Genomic DNA, 17,786 nt, shown 5'->3' with positions numbered 1-17,786 from the left:
TTTTAATCACTGAAATATTCCTATTGACCTTAATGAGCTGGTGCTTTAATAAGCACTGATTAATGAGTCAAATGCCCATCCCTAGTTTATATTTGTTTACCACATTATGTATTCATCCTCTTAGTATTTAAAACAAACAACCGTTTACTTTGTGTGTGTGTTGTGAGAAAGTGTGGACATATTGTACATATTTCTTTTTTAATTAGACATTAAATCCCAATATAGAATTTTATCCACCATCCTGATGTAAATATTTTCTAATTTATCTTGTAATTTAATCGGCTTTTTTTGTTGTTGTTGTTGTTGTTATTGTAAATACTTACTGTTGTTTTTGTTGGTGTGTGGTTTTTACGATGACGTGTTTTATAATGAAAAGCGGGTTAGTTTTAGCGAACAATAAAGGTGATGCAAGCATGATCGGTCGTGCGTTCGACCGATTTTCTGTGAATAAAAGCAACTTAAGTGAGGAGGACAGAAGGCTTTGTTATTGGCGTGAGTCATGTGACGCGGGCAAAGCCTTTAAAGTTGGTCTAATTTTAAAAAGGATGCAAAATGAATCGGTTATGGGTGTCATAAAGACCTTTATGAACTGTGCAGGCCACGTTTTAAGTCCCATTCTTAAAAGGAGTGCAGGGCTATTTTATTTTATTTTATTCATTTATTCACGCCCCGCGGCACATATTAAAAATACTACTGTATTACAAAAAAAACAAAAACACTTAAAAGGTGGAATGTACACAATAAAATATTGCAATATTGAAACTACTGACAAAAAGCTGCCACTTTAAAATTGTCGTTGCTTTAAAAAAATAATGCTTTATTAAAATCTGATCATGGCATTCAATCGATCGTAAAAATCATTGTTGGTTTAAATTAAAGTAAAGTCAATCTAATTACTTCCAATCAAATATTGCACTTTGAAATATTTTTTGGGGAAAAGATTGCCTATTTTGTGTTTGCCATACATAAAATTGGCATAAAACGTAAGAAAATTTCAAACGGAAATTAAGTTGATCTAGAGACATTTATACGGAGCCCCTAAAGGGACATGGGGGAATTTTTTTTTCGTATTTTTTCTTTTTAAACATGTATCTCGTGAATTTTTTTAAAATTATTTTTATTTTTATTTTTTTAAGACATGTATCGAGAAACTTTTTATAAAGTTATAAAAAAAAAATATATATATATTTTTTTCATTTTTTATTATTTTTTTTAGACATGTATCTCGTTCGCACAAGATACATGTCTTAAAAAATATATATATATAATTGTTTTTTATAACTTTATAAAAAGTTTTTCGTGCGCACGAGATACATGTCTAAAAAAAAACAAATATATAAAAAAAATTATTTAAAAAAAAAAATTTAGGCTTTGAAATAAAAAAATAAAAAAATTAACATATGACTTATTTTTAACGCTTTAACACCTTCAGACCCTTTTGGGTCCCTAGAACTCTAAAACTCACCAAATTGAGGGGATACAATATATATTGAATAAATAAAACAAGGTTTTCTGAGACAAAAGAAGGCTCGAACTCTAAAACTCACCAAATTGAGGGGATACAATATATATTGAATAAATAAAACAAGGTTTTCTTTAACAAAGAAGGCATAAAAGATAAATAAATACAACAAATGTATAATAATCATAAATATCTAAAGTTGATCTAGAGGTCCGGGGGACAAAACATCCACAGTTTCCAAAAACTATTTGAAATGTGGACTCGTCAGACCACAGAACACTTTTCCACTTTGCATCAGTCCGTGTTAGATGGCTTCGGGCCCAGCGTAGCCTGCAGCGTTTCTGGGTGTTGTTGATAAATGGCTTTGGCTTTGCATAGTAGAGTATTAACTTGCACTTACAGATGTAGCAACGAACTGTAGTTACATACAAAAAATGGCATAAAACGTAAGAAAATTTCAAAACTAAAATGAAGTTGATCTAGAGACATTTATACGGAGCCCCTAAAGGGACATGGGGGAAATTTCTTTTCGTATTTTTTCTTTTTAAACATGTATCTCGTGAATTTTTTTAAAATTATTTTTATTTTTATTTTATTAAGACATGTATCTTGTGTGCACAAGAAACTTTTTATAAAGTTATAAAAAAAAAATTATATATATATATATATTTTTTTATTTTTTTTTAGACATGTATCTAGTTCGCACAAGATACATGTCTAAAAAAAAAATATATATATATAAAAAAAATTATAAAAAAAAAAAAAAGTAGGCTTTGAAATAAATAAAAAAAATTAACATATGACTTATTTTTAACGCTTTAACACCTTCAGACCCTTTTGGGTCCCTAGAACTCTAAAACTCACCAAATTGAGGGGATACAATATATATTTAATAAATAAAACAAGGTTTTCTTAGACAAAAGAAGGCTCGAACTCTAAAACTCACCAAATTGAGGGGATACAATATATATTGAATAAATAAAACTAGGTTATCTTTGACAAAGAAGGCATAAAAGATAAATAAATACTACAAATGTATAATAATCATAAATATCTAAAGTTGATCTAGAGGTCCGGGGGACAAAACATCCACAGTTTCCAAAAACAATTTGAAATGTGGACTCGTCAGACCACAGAACACTTTTCCACTTTGCATCAGTCCATCTTAGATGAGCTCGGGCCCAGCGTAGCCTGCGGCGTTTCTGGGTGTTGTTGATAAATGGCTTTGGCTTTGCATAGTAGAGTTTTAACTTGCACTTACAGATGTAGCGAAAAACTGTAGTTACATACAAAAAATGTCATAAAACGTAAAAAAATTTCAAACGGAAATGAAGTTGATCTAGAGACATTTAGGCTTTGAAAGTAAAAAAAAATAAAAATAACATATGACTTATTTTTAACGCTTTAACACCTTCAGACCCCTTTGGGTCCCTAGAACTCTAAAACTCACCAAATTGAGGGGATACAATATATATTGAATAAATAAAACAAGGTTTTCTTAGACAAAAGAAGGCATAAAGGATACATAAATACCGTATTTTTCAGAGTATAAGTCGCACCGGAGTATAAGTCGCACCTGCCGAAAATGCATAATAAAGAAGGAAAAAAACATTATGCAACTTTCATAAACTATGAAAAAAACTGCGACTTATAGTCCGAAAAATACGGTACTACAAATGTACAATAAACATAAAGATCTAAAGTTGATCTAGAGGTTTAAGATTTAAAAGTAAAAATAATATGACTTATTTTTAACACTTGAACACACTGAGACCCTTTTGGGTCCCCGGGAACTCTAAAACTCACCAAAGTGAAGAGATACAATATATATTTAATAAATAAAACAAAGTTTTCTTTGACAAAGAAGGCATAAAACATAAATAAATAACAATGTATAATGAACATATAGATCTAAAGTTGATCTAAAGGTTTTAAGCTTTAAAAGTAAAAATATTATATATTAATAAGACTTATTTTTAACATTTGAACACACTGAGACCCTTTTGGGTCCCCGGGAGCTCTAAAACTCACCAAATTGAGGGGATACAATAAATATATTAAATTAATAAAACAAGGCTTTCTTTGACAAAGAAAGCATAAAACATAAATAAATAAGAATAAAGTATAATCAACATGTAGATCTAGAGGTTTAAGCATAGAAAGTAAAAATAATATATAATATGACTTATTTTTAACACACTGAGAACCTTTTGGGTCCCCAAGAACTCTAAAACTCACCAAAATGAGGGTATACAATATATATTAAATAAATAAAACAAGTTTTTCTTTGACAAAGAAGGCATAAAACATAAATAAATGTATAATCAAGATATACAGTAGATCTAAAGTTGATTTACAGGTTTAAGCTTTGAAAGTAAAAATAATATATATTGATAAGACTTATTTTAAACACTGTGAGACCCTTTTGGGTCCCTAAGGCCTCTAAAACTCACCAAATTGAGGGGATACAATAAATGTTAAATAAATAAAACTAAGTTTTCTTTGACAAAGAAGGCATAAAACATAAATAATAAAAATGTATAACTGACAGATCTAAAGTTGATCTAGAGGTTTAAGCTTTGAAAGTAAAAATAATATATATTAATATGACCTATTTTTAACAGTGGGGCCATTTTAGTCTAATTTTAATTTTTTGTTAACCGTCAATGCTCAAAAAACAATGAAGCAAAAGCAATGTTGTTATTAATTATTTATATGAATTAATTACTTCACATCAAATATTCCACGAAAAACATTTTTTGGGGGGAAAATATTGCATATTTCATGTTTTTGTCATGTTTGACAAAACAAAGGCATAAAATGTAAGAACATTTTAAACTTAATGTCAACTGATAAATAAATAAAAAAAGTAGATCTATAAATATTTTGGCATTAAAAGTAAAAAAAATAAAAATAAAATAACATATGACTTATTTTTAACACTTTAACACCCTGAGACCCTTTTGGTTCCCTGGGGCCTTTTGCATATAAAAAGGGCATAAAACGTAAGACAATTTTAAATCTGTCAACGGACAGATTTAAAGTTGATCTTTAGATATTTAGGCAAATATTAACATAGGACCCATTTTTAACACTTTAACACACTGAGACCCTTTTGGGCCCCGGGGACTTTTAACACTCACCAAATTGAGGACATACAATATAAATAAAACAAATAAAATAATGTTTTCTTTGACAAAGAGAGCATAAAACATTAATAAATAATAAAAACTTGTAATTGACGGATAGGTCTGAAGTTGATTTTGAGCTTTGAAAGTAAATATTAATCTACAGTATATTGGTATGACTTTTTTTTAACACTTCCCCAAGATTTTTTGTCAAATTTTTATTTTTTGTTAACTGTCATTGCTCAAAAAACAATAATGAAGCAAAAGCAATGTTGTTATGAATTATTTACATATTTAGTCTCGCCAATTACTTCACATCAAATATTCCACTATAAACATTTTTTGGGGGGGAAATATTGCATATTTCATGTTTTTGCCATAAAAAAACAACAACAGAGTTTTGTTTGACAAAACAAAGGCATAGAACATAAGAAAATTTTAAACTTAATGTCAACTGATGAATCTGAAGTAGATCTTTGACACCCTGACAAACCCTTTGGGTCCCTGGGGCCTTTAATACTCACACAATTAAAGGGTTGCAATATATATTAAATATATTAAAATAATGTTTTATTTGACATAAACATAAAAAAATCATAAATAAATATTAAAACTGTAGTCCTCACATACTTGGCCTTGGATGGACACTACATCAAAAGGTGAGTAGTTTTAGTAGATTTTAGTTTTTGAGGGATTTTCCATTGACAAATATGCTAACGCGAATCTTTCATCCACCCTGTCAGCTACTAAATCAGGACGTATCCACAGCGTTGTCGACACTGCCCCCTCCATACCAAGAAGATGAACCGACAAGGTAAATTGGATTTTATGTTGTATTACTAATAATTCTCTATATATTCACCCAACTGCGCCCAAGACCCAACCTCTGGGCTGATGATTTTAGGTTGTCCTGAAGAATTTGGAGGTAATCCTCCTTTTTCATTGTCCCATTTACTCTCTGTAAAGCACCAGTTCCATTGGCAGCAAAACAGGCCCAGAGCATAATACTACCATCACCATACTTGACGGTAGGAATAGTGTTCCTGGGATTAAAGGCCTTACGTTTTCTCCTCCAAACATATTGCTGGGTATTGTGGCCAAACAGCTCAATTTTTGTTTCATCTGACATCACATGAACAAAGGTAAGACCTTCCGTGGTCAGCTATATAAAACCCATGTGGATGTTTTTTAGGGGCTCTATAGGCAGAATTGAACGGCTACGATGTAAGCTGACTTTTGATCGCATTTATTTACTATTTAGAATGCATTAAAAAGAAAAACTCCAGTCATGTCTTTCATACTGATTGTGAACGATAGGCAAAATTCCAAAAAAAGTACAGTTCCCCTTTAAATTACTTCTTTTTGCTCTTTATTTGGGACATTTCTATAGTAGTCTCTTTGTTTTATGTTATTTCAACTATTTTCTGAAGGCCAGCTACTCTGCACACCTTGGACACCCCTGATTAAAATGAGGCTGGCACAAGCGTACACCTTAAAGTTTCACGTCGGAATCTTCGGGATGACATTTTCCGACATGATAGCAATGGGATGGGTTCAAACTAACAGAGCTCTCTTGTCGTATAGAGGATCTTTGACTCTTTCATGAAGTCTGGTGAGGTTTGCTGCAGTTTTTGGATGACGTCATAGGTGCCACTCTGACTTGTTTTTGACTCCATGATGCTCTTTTCTTGTCTCAAATGACACTTCTCACGTCCTTTTCCTTCCTGCGTCACTCAGCAAGTTTTAAGTTGTCTAGAGCAGCGACACCTTTGACGTCTGAACCGCGCGCTCGGGTAATTACGAGTCGCCCGGCCGGTTCGCCCCTGCTCTGTCATTGGGATTTCGGCATCAATCAGCGCTGCAAAGCGGCTCTTAATCCCTCACATGTCCCCCGCTGAGGACCAAAGCAGCATTTTGGTAAAAAAAAAAAAAGGGCCGAGGCGTGTGAGGCAGCCATTATTAGCGCTCTCAACAAGTGTCGGCCTCTCCCCTCGGAACCTGTCCAACCAGAACTGTCAGCGGTTGACTAGAACTGGCTCGTGTTGTTGAGATCAGATAAAAGAGAGGAGTGAGTCGGAGTGAAGGCAAGTTGCTTAGAAAACGGACAATACCCCTTATGCCCTCCCCAATACATTATCGGCGTCTACATCAGCGAAGGAATCTTCCAGAAAGTTCAGTTCAAAGCATTTCTCATCGCAATCCTAAAACCTGCAGAAAGTGTTTCTTAACCGCCAAAAAGTGTTTGTTTTCTCAGCTTGCAATACACTTTTCCACCACTTGTGGCAGTATTGACAATAGCAAACAAACAGAAGAAGTCTGGCGTGAAAGTTTCATATCAGTGCAAAAATTATGACTAAATTAGTGAAGCTGTATTTTCAATTAATTTTGTTTTATTGACAGTTTAGTTAAAAAATATATGAGTTAAATCACTATATTATTTTAGAACAACGTAATTGTATTATTTACGAGTCCCTTCCCTTGCAGTGTATTTGATTAGTGCTTATTTTTCTAATCAGCCTGACCTAAGTCTAAGGTTTATGTGTTATATAAACAATATTTTTCAGGATTTTTTTTTAAATTTGGCAAGTTTGTAAACTGCAAATAGGTTAGATGAAATCATTTAATACGATTAAAATTGACAATAAAATTACTAACTCTGTTTTAATATTTGAGTAAGCTCTGGGCCCCTCTCTAGTGGGAAAGTAAGGGCCCCCAGGTCAAAAAGGTTAAGGACCCCTGATATTAGGGGTGTCAAAAAAATAGATTTTCCAAATAATTGTGAGTCATATTTGTATTTTTTAAATGTATTTATTTATTTTTTTTATTTATTTATTTATTTATTTTTTATCATTTATTTTATTTAAAAAAAAGAATAAAGTCTTACTTTTATTTTGGGTTTTTAAAATGTTTGGGTAGAATTGTATTAAACAAACAGAAGTCAAAGAGAAGTTTCATATCAGCGCAAAAATTATGACTAAATTGGTGAAGCTGTATTTTTATTTTAATTGTATTGTATTGACAGTTTAGTTAAAAAATATTTTCATTAAATCAGTTTATTATTTTAGAAAAACTTAATTGTATTATTTACGAGTCCCTTCCCTTGCAGTATATTTGATTTGTGCTTATTTTTCTAATCAGCCTGACCTAAGCCTAAGGTTTATGTGTTTTATAAATAATATTCTTTGTGGTTTTGTATATATGAAAAAATCGATTTAAAAAAATATATATATATTTTTTATTTTTTATTATTTATTTTATGTAAAAAAAAGAAAAATGTCTTATTTTCGTTTTGGCTTTTTTTTTTTTAAACGTTTGGGTAGAATTGTATTAAACAAACAGAAGTCAAAGAGAAGTTTCATATCAACGCAAAAATTATGACTGAATTGGGGAAGCTGTATTTTCATCTTAATTTTATTTTATTGACTGTTTAGTTAAAAATATATTCATTAAATCAGTTTATTATTTTAGAACAACGTAGTTGTATTATTTATGAGTCCCTTCCCTTGCAGTATATTTGATTAGTGCTTATTTTTCTAATCAGCCTGACCTAAGCCTAAGGTTTATGTGTTATACATAAATAATATTATTTGTGGTTTTGTATCATTTGGCAAGATTGTACACTGCAAGTAGGTAAGACAAAATTATTGAATACGGTTGAATATCGATTTTCGAATTAATCGCGATTCTAATTTGTAGCGATAAAAAAATAAATAAAATAAAAGTCGATTTTGTAAATATATATATATATATGTATATATATTTTTATTATTTATTTTATTCAAAAAAAGAAAAAAGTCTTATTTTTATTTTGGCTTTTTTAAATGTTTGGGTAGAATTGTATTAAACAAACAGAAGTTAAAGAGAAGTATCATATCAGCGCAAAAATTATGACTAAACTGGTGAAGCTGTATTCTCATCTTCATTTAAGTTTATTGACAGTTTATTTAAAAAATATATTCATTAAATCAGTTTATTAGTTTAGAAAAACGTAATTGTATTATTTATGAGTCCCTTCCCTTGCAGTATAATTGATTAGTGCTTATTTTTCTAATCAGCCTGACCTAAGCCTAAGGTTTATGTGTTATATAAATAATATTCTTTGTGGTTTTGTATCATTTGACAAGGTTGTAAACTGCAAGTTGGTAAGACAAAATCATTGAATACGGTTAAAATTGAGAGTAAAATTACAAACTCTGTTTTAATATTTGAGTGGGCTTCGGGCCCCTCTCTAGTGGGAAAGTAAGGGCCCCCAGGTCAAAAAGGTTACGAACTCCTGATATTAGGGGTGTCTAATCGATTTTCCAATTAATCATGATTCTTATTTGTAATGATTAAAAAAAAAAAATATATATATATATACAAATAAATCTATTTTTTAAATGTATATTTATTTTTATTATTTATTTAGCTTTTATTATTTTTTTAATAATTTTTTTTTTAAAGGCTTATTTTTATTTAGGCTTTTTTAAATGTTTGGGTAGAATTTTAACCAGTTTTCTTTTAAGTATTATACAAATGAGAGCTGTTTATGTATTTTATGGAGGAATTTATGGAGAAAAATCTATTAATCATAGAACTGGCACCCAGTGTTTTTTTTTAATTTTTTTAAAAAGTATTGATTTTGAATCAAGAATCGATTCTGAATCGAGTCTTTACCCCCAAGAATCGAATCGAATTGATTGGAGATTCACAGCTCTTCTCGATATAGAGGATCTCTGACTTGTTTTCCTTAAGAACAGCATGAATAACATAAACAGCATTTTTACAATATTAATACAACGTAATTAAATTTTATTTCAAATATTTTAATTACATTTTTTATATTCTTAACAACATGAGTACATTTTTATTATTTTATTTTCACAATACTATTAGCATAACTTTTTACGACTTTTCTTTTACAATATTTGTGACGTTGTATTACAATATCATATAAATGCGATATTTGCATATGCTCTACATCAGGGGTGTCAAACTTGTTTTTATTTTGGGCCATTTTAAATTGCTTCATTACACAATTATTTATTGTTGTATATGTTTACGTACACTGTAAGAAAAATATGTAGATTTTAGATCAGGGGTGTCAAACTCATTTTAGATCGGGGCCCACATGGAGAAAAATCTACTCCCATGTGGGCCGGACTGGTAAAATCACGGCACGATAACTTAAAAATAAAGACAACTTCAGATTGTTTTCTTTGTTTAGAAATAGAACAAACACATTTTGAAAATGTACAAATCATAATGTTGTTGTTTTCGTTTTTTTACACTTACATGTGTCAAGGCGTGGACTTTGGCGCAAATTACTGCGCGGATTGCTTTCCCGAGATGCAAAACAACTGGACCAGACATGGCGTGAAGGTAGATACATGATTTATTTTAACACTAACAAAAGGCGCGCACAAGGCGGAGAACAAACTTAGCTATGAAAACAAAAACGAGCACAAAGGCAAGACTATGGACATAAAAACGAAAACACTTACTGAGACACGAATAAACAAAACTTACTTGGTCAAGCATGGAAAGAGCATAGAACTTATGGCGTGGCATGAAATAAGAGTATCAACAGGTAAAACTAATGGGTAACCATGGAAACAAAAACAATGGAGCGTAAACAGAAACTAATAAGAGTCCAAAAACCAAACAGGACATAACTAAACAAATCTGATCAACAGACATGACAACATGTTGCGGTTAATAATATTCCACCTTTATTTGTCGTTATTTATACTTTCTGAATAAATTACGTGATAATGTTCATCAGTGAAACCATTGGTGTTAATTTTCTATCAAGATGAAAAAATAATATCAAAATAAAAAATTACAGGATGTTTTTTATGTAGTTTGATCATTTTCCTCGACTGGTGCACTAACGTCATGTGTTTTTTGTTGTTGTTGTTTTTTACATATGTAGCAGCATCTACAAAGTGTTGCGTTTCGGACCAGTTGTTCCTCCCAGGGAATTCAAGTCACAAGTCGCTCCCAAGCTCTTTACGACACTTAAAGCTGAGTTGAAAAACCACCAGAGACAGAATAGGTATTTTGTAATATATTGGCAAAGCTTTGCAGATATACATTTGAGACCAGTCCAGCATAGAACATTCTATCGCGCCGCCAAAATGGTCTGTCTTCCCGACCCCAAAACCCTCTCTCTAGTCAAAACACATGCTAGTCAAAACACATTCCAAATAATTCAAGGTTAACACACACAGTTTACTTGCAGAGAAACAGAAAGAGAATAAATGGAAAACATGAGCTGTTTTCAAATATGACTATGAAAGAAAATAAGTAACACTAAAATTCGGATATATGTAAATATCTGCCTCCGACAAAAGATACAAATAATTGCTATTGCGACATCCAGTGGACTCATTTAGAACAGCAGTTTCTTGTTCTACATCATTATTCACGCTATTATTGACATTTAAGTATTTTTTTTACACAACCATCACCTATTTCTATATCAACGTATTTGTGAGATAATTTTGTGAACGCATTTTGAAATATGAATGACATATTTTTCCCACTGCCTCACACAGCAGAGAAAGGACAAGGAGAGTCCACAGACATATTACGGAAATGCAAAAAAACAACACTATAAGGACAATTAGCACATATATTTTGCAACATCATCAATACTGAGGCACATTTCCGCTTGCATCTGTCTGATACCGCGGCCTGTTCCTCCGGTGGTGGTTTGTTTACCAGCCAGGCGTCCAAGATGACAGTCGACCGTGGGAGTGACTCACAGCGAGAAAAAGCGAGAAAAGCAGGCGAGTGCAGACCTGTCCAGCTTAGTCGAAGAATCCTGGAGGCCTCTTATTTTGAAAGGTCCTGTAGCTCGAACAGTGACCCCCGCCTATGGAGGCCACTGTATGACACTGTGGAAAAACGTTCACTAAGTTGATTGTTTTTCCTCCCGTCAGCGACCAAATGACTGATGACCAATTTTTTAAGCTTCTCAGGTGGAATTCTTTCCCATTCTTGCTTGATGTACAGCTTAAGTTGTTTAACAGTCCGGGGGTCTCCGTTGTGGTATTTTAGGCTTCATAATGCGCCACACATTTTCAATGGGAGACAGGTCTGGACTACAGGCAGGCCAGTCTAGTACCCGCACTCTTTTACTATGAAGCCACGCTGTTGTAACACGTGGCTTGGCATTGTCTTGCTGAAATAAGCAGGGGCGTCCATGATAACGTTGCTTGTATGGCAACATATGTAGCTCCAAAACCTGTATGTACCTTTCAGCATTAATGTTGCCTTCACATATGTGTAAGTTACCCATGTCTTGGGCACTAATACACCCCCATACCATCACAGATGCTGGCTTTTCAACTTTGCGCCTAGAACAATCTTTTCCTCTTTGTTCCGGAGGACACGACGTCCATAGTTTTCAAAAACAAATTGAAATGTGGACTCGTCAGACCACAGAACACTTTTCCACTTTGCATCAGTCCATCTTAGATGAGCTCGGGCCCAGCGAAGCCGGCGGCGTTTCCGGGTGTTGTTGATAAATGGCTTTGGCTTTGCATAGTAGAGTTTTAACTTGCACTTACAGATGTAGCGACCAACTAGTAGTTACTGACAGTGGTTTTCTGAAGTGTTCCTGAGCCCATGTGGTGATATCCTTTACACGCCGATGCAGTACTGCCTGAGAGATCCAAGGTCACGGGCATTCAATGTGACGTGCAGTGATTTCTCCAGATTCTCTGAACCTGTTGATGATATTACCAACCGTAGATGGTGAAATCCCTAAATTCCTTGCAATAGCTGGTTGAGAAATGTTGTTCTTAAACTGTTCGACAATTTGCTCACGCATTTGTTGACAAAGTGGTGACCCTCGCCCCATCCTTGTTTGTGAATGACTGAGCATTTCATGGAAGCTGCTTTTATTCCCAATCATGGCACCCACCTGTTCCCAATTAGCCTGTTCACCTGTGGGATGTTCCCAATAAGTGTTTGATGAGCATTCCTCAACTTTTTCAGTCTTTTTTGCCACTTGTGCTAGCTTTTTTGAAACATGTTGCACGCATCAAATTCCAAATGAGCTCATATTTGCAAAAAATAACACCATTTCTCAGTTCGAACATTAAATATCTTGTCTTTGCAGTCTATTCAATTGAATATAAGTTGAAAAGGATTTGCAAATCATTGTATTCTGTTTTTATTTACCATTTACACAACGTGCCAACTTCACTGGTTTTGGGTTTTGTATTAAAAATACACTTTTGCACCGTTCTAAGCCAACGTTTCCAAAATAAACCCCTCCCAAATTTTGGCTCCGGCAATGTGTTGCAGATTATTCGCAGGGAGACTAATCGCTTGCTTGCACCAAAGCCACTTTATGAGCTTTGTGAGCGCCATCTTGACGCAGCGTGTTGTGACACCGCGAACATTCTTGTGCGGAACTTGAGTCATTTCCGGGACAGGGAGCAGATGGTCCAACACGTCCAAATAAATTGGCTTAATGAGAACGGTACAGTTTGAACATGTTTTTAAAATAACTTCTTTTGAAAAAAACAAACTATCTTTCATTTCTTATTTTTGCATAATATTATAACTTAGACTTAGACCTAAACACACTTTATTGATGCACAAGGGAAATTGTTCCACACAGTAGCTCAGTTACAAAGGATGGAAAGGGTAAGGATGGAAAGGATATAGGTATAAAGTAGACTAAAAATGTCCTATAGTAGCAATATAAAATACAACATGTATGTAATATTTACATATTATATATACAGTATATAATATATACTGATATATTATATTATATTTTTATATTTAACACCAATAACACCAATGTATTTACCTTAATAATAATAATAATAATAATAATAATAATAATATATTTTATTTGTAAAAAAGCACTTTACATTGAGTAAACAACCTCAAAGTGCTACAGTGTATTAAAAAAAAAAAAAATTACAATTAAAAAAATAAAAAGATAATAAAAAATATTACATTATAATAATAACATTATTTTCTTGTGTTCCAATACATGGGCCAGACGTGGCCGTCAAAGAGTCCAGCGGGTTCTGGTACCGTGTAGTTCCTCGAGCACATTTTATCCTATTGGCCTTAAAGTTTATAATCCACTTTAAAGAGATTTTTTCCTTACAGTATTTTGACATTACAAAATTGTTTCATACTATTGGCATTATTTCTAAAGCTTTTACAATTTGTCTAAATTATTACAACATTAGCATAATAAAAAAAAATCACAACAATATTAGCATCATTTTTCATCTTTTTTTACAATATTAATATGATTTTTTACGACATATTTTACAATAATGTATGTAAAAGTGTATAGATCTAATTACTCTATGCATATTTACAGTATGTTTAACGTTTATATCATTTACACAACATTATCACTTTACACAATCATTAACAATATTTTTACAACATTAGTTCAATGTCATTACATTTTCTTTCATATATGTTTTATTTATTTAAATTTTAAAATATTTATTTAAAATTTTTATATGTTTATTTTCTTAACAATATGAGTAAAGTTTTATTTTATTTTCACAATATTAGCATAACTTTTACGACTTTTGTTTTACAATATTGGTCACTTTTATATTACAATATCATATAAAATGTGATATTTGCATATGTTCTACATCATTATTCACGCTATTATTGACATTTACGCAATTTTTTACACAACTATCACCTATTTCTCAAAATTATATCAACATATTTGTGATAATCTCATGAACGTATTTTGACGTATTAATGACATATTTTTCTTTAACAATATCAGTACATTATTTAATTAGACTAACATAAATTTACATTACAATCAATTTAATAATATCACATTATCATTACCATGTAATAAGAAATGACCCACCTTACTCATACAATGTTGTAATGACCCTTTGGGTTATTACTATTCTGTTCATGTGTTACTGTATGTGTTTATTATTTATTACAATATCATTAGAATTTTTTTTCACATTATTTGTACGATATGATCACCTCAACCTTACAAAAAGCCTATTTTGTTGTGGTTAGGCTTCGTGAAGTGTTTGTGATACCAAGATGGGAAGAACAGCAGGCAACGTGCAGGTAAGATGAGTTCTTATCTCTAAAATCACGACATAAACACAAGGCAGCGTGGCGCTAAGAGGCGCACGTGAAGCGTGGCAAACAAGCTCTTAACATAAAATGAACAACGTGACATAATCAGTCGCCAACTGCAAACAAGAATCCCGCAAGAACTGGCATGGTGAGACGGGTATACAGTATAAAGTTGTTTTTATTAGTGGCAGCAGCAGGTGGGGACACTAATCAGTAAACAAGGAGAATAACAACAAACGCGTGACAAGACATGACCTAGGGAACAGGTGTAATTGATCTAAACCACATGTGTCAAACTCAAGGCCGGGGGGCCATATCTGGCCCGCCACCTCATTTTACGTGGCCCGCAAAGGCCTGGGATTACCAGTCTATTTGTTTCTAAATATAGTCAACTTTCTATTTAGACAGAAAAAAAAACATGTACTGTATTGCTACTGTGGTACATTTTTTGTCTACTTAATACCTGCATTATCCTTTCCATCCTTTGAAACTGAGCGACTGTGTGGAACAATTTCCCTTGTGGATCAATACATTTTGTTTAAGCCTAAGTACTGTATGCAATTTCATATATTTTTAACTTAATCTAATATTGCAACAAATATTATATTATCGCACATTCCAACCATTAAAATAAATACTTAGATATCTGCTTGACTCATGGTTTTGAAGCAACTTATCCATCAAATTGTACAATGTAAAAAAAATATTTTTCGGTAAAAACACTGGTAGCTCAGTTGCCAGAATTTAACCGTTAAAAACACAAAACAAAAAAATGTGTAATATTATTTTTCTATTTACAGTAATACACCGTTTTCACATTTACATTTACAGTATACATTGTAAAAACATGGTACATTTTATGGTAAAATTTTGGCAGCTAAACTTTGCTCTAAAACAGGTTTTATCCGGCCTGCTAAGTATAAAAATGAGCCAAAATATTTGAATGAAAGAAACTGCTGTTCTAAATGTGTCCACTAGATGTCACAATAGCAATTCTTTGTATCTTTGTAGATGATGCTACATATGAAAAAAATAAAATAAACCACGTGATGTTAGTACACCAGTCGAGGAAAATGATCAAACTACATAAATAACATGCTGTAATTTGATTTTGATATAATTTTTTTTATCTTGATAGATTGAAAATGAACACCAATGGTTTGACTGATGAACATTATCACATACCGTTTTTTTCGGAGTATAAGTCGCACCGGAGTATAAATCGCACCGGCCGAAAATGCATAATAAAGAAGGAAAAAAACATGTATAAGTCGCACTGGAGTATAAGTCACATTTTTGAGGGAAATTTATTTGATAAAACCCAACACACAAACTATGAAAAAAACTGCGACTTATAGTCCGAAAAATACGGTACATGTCGCGATTAATAGTATTTTATCTCTATTTGTCGTTATTTATACTTTCTGAATAAATTACCGTATTTTTCGGACTATAAGTCGCAGTTTTTTTTTCATAGTTTGGCCGGGGGTGCGACTTATACTCAGGAGCGACTTATGTGTGAAATTATTAACACATTACCGTAAAATATCAAATATTATTTAGCTCATTCACGTAAGAGACTAGACGTATAAGATTTCATGGGATTTAGCGATTAGGAGTGACAGATTGTTTGGTAAACGTATAGCATGTTCTATATGTTATAGTTATTTGAATGACTCTTACCATAATATGTTACGTTAACATACCAGGCACGTTCTCAGTTGCCTCATATAACGTACACTTATTCAGCCTGTTGTTCACTATTCTTTATTTATTTTAAATTGCCTTTCAAATGTCTATTCTTGGTGTTGGGTTTTATCAAATAAATTTCCCCAAAATATGCGACTTACATATGTTTTTTTCCTTCTTTATTATGCATTTTCGGCCGGTGCGACTTATACTCCGTAGCGACTTATACTCCGGAAAATACGGTAAGTGTAAAAAAAAACCCAACAACATTATGATTTGTACATTTTCAGAATGTGGTTGTTCTATTTTTAAACAAAAAAGAACAATCTGAAGTTGTCTTTATTTCTAAGTTATCGTGTTGTGATTTTACCAGTCCGGCCCACTTGGGAGTAGATTTTTCTCCACTTGGTCCCCCCATCTAAAATGACATTGACACCCCTGCTCTAAAATATACATATTCTTCTTACAGCGTACTTAAAAAAATATATAACAATAAATAATTGTGTAATGAAGCTATTTAAAATGTATATATTTTTCACTGTTACAAGTGGCCCTCTGAGGGCCCCCAATGAAAAGGAGTTTGACACCCCGGATCTAAACAAAGCTTGCACTATCTCACTCTTTGACTTGTCCTGTTTTGGGGATTAAAAAAACATTTAACATCAAAATGGGCTTGAAATAGGATCAGTTTATTTTCTATTTTAAATCTTGAAACAAAAAAGTAAATACTTCAAAGATTTGTTCTTGTCCATTCCTTCATAAATGCAAGACATGAGGAAGAATGGGGATACTATTGTCTACATTTGGCAGATTTGATTCTCCTTCTGCCTTTTGGATGTTGACTTTTAGTCTGAGTGGTCTGTCTGCCCGCAGCGTGACTCACAAGTCCGACACCTGGATTGGTTATGAGTCTTCTTGGGAATTTGTCGAGTGGTCCAACAGTTGAAAAGGACACCTGACTGATCCCATTGTCTTCTTTTATAATATTTACATATTTTGCTCATTTTAAGCATACATGCATTAATTAAAAAAAACGCATCACAACTTTCGCTTTTTTCCTTCGACTAAATCACTGATTATTGCTCACTGCAGACATAATAAAACATCACTTACTGTACAATGTCTGCTGTCATTCGGATGCCGTCTGATAGAATCTTGTTATATTCCCGTTTTGGTGAAGAATGACTCATAACCAAGCGTCTTTTTGTGTCGTTTCCGCCTGGCAAAATGTACCAAACTTCTCGGATTACATCCTCGTCCTTCTACTATCCAGGTGACAGATATTATTTATGATCTAGAACAGGCCTGGGCAATTATTTTGACTCAGGGGCCAAATTTAGAGAATAAAAATGTGTCTGGGGGCTGGTATATAATTTATTAATTTTTTTAAACTAATACAAAACCTCACAATA

The sequence above is a fragment of the Nerophis lumbriciformis genome, linkage group LG03 (genome assembly GCF_033978685.3).
Source record: "Nerophis lumbriciformis linkage group LG03, RoL_Nlum_v2.1, whole genome shotgun sequence".
Classification (NCBI taxonomy): domain Eukaryota; kingdom Metazoa; phylum Chordata; class Actinopteri; order Syngnathiformes; family Syngnathidae; genus Nerophis; species Nerophis lumbriciformis.
This window is presented reverse-complemented; position numbering follows the sequence as displayed.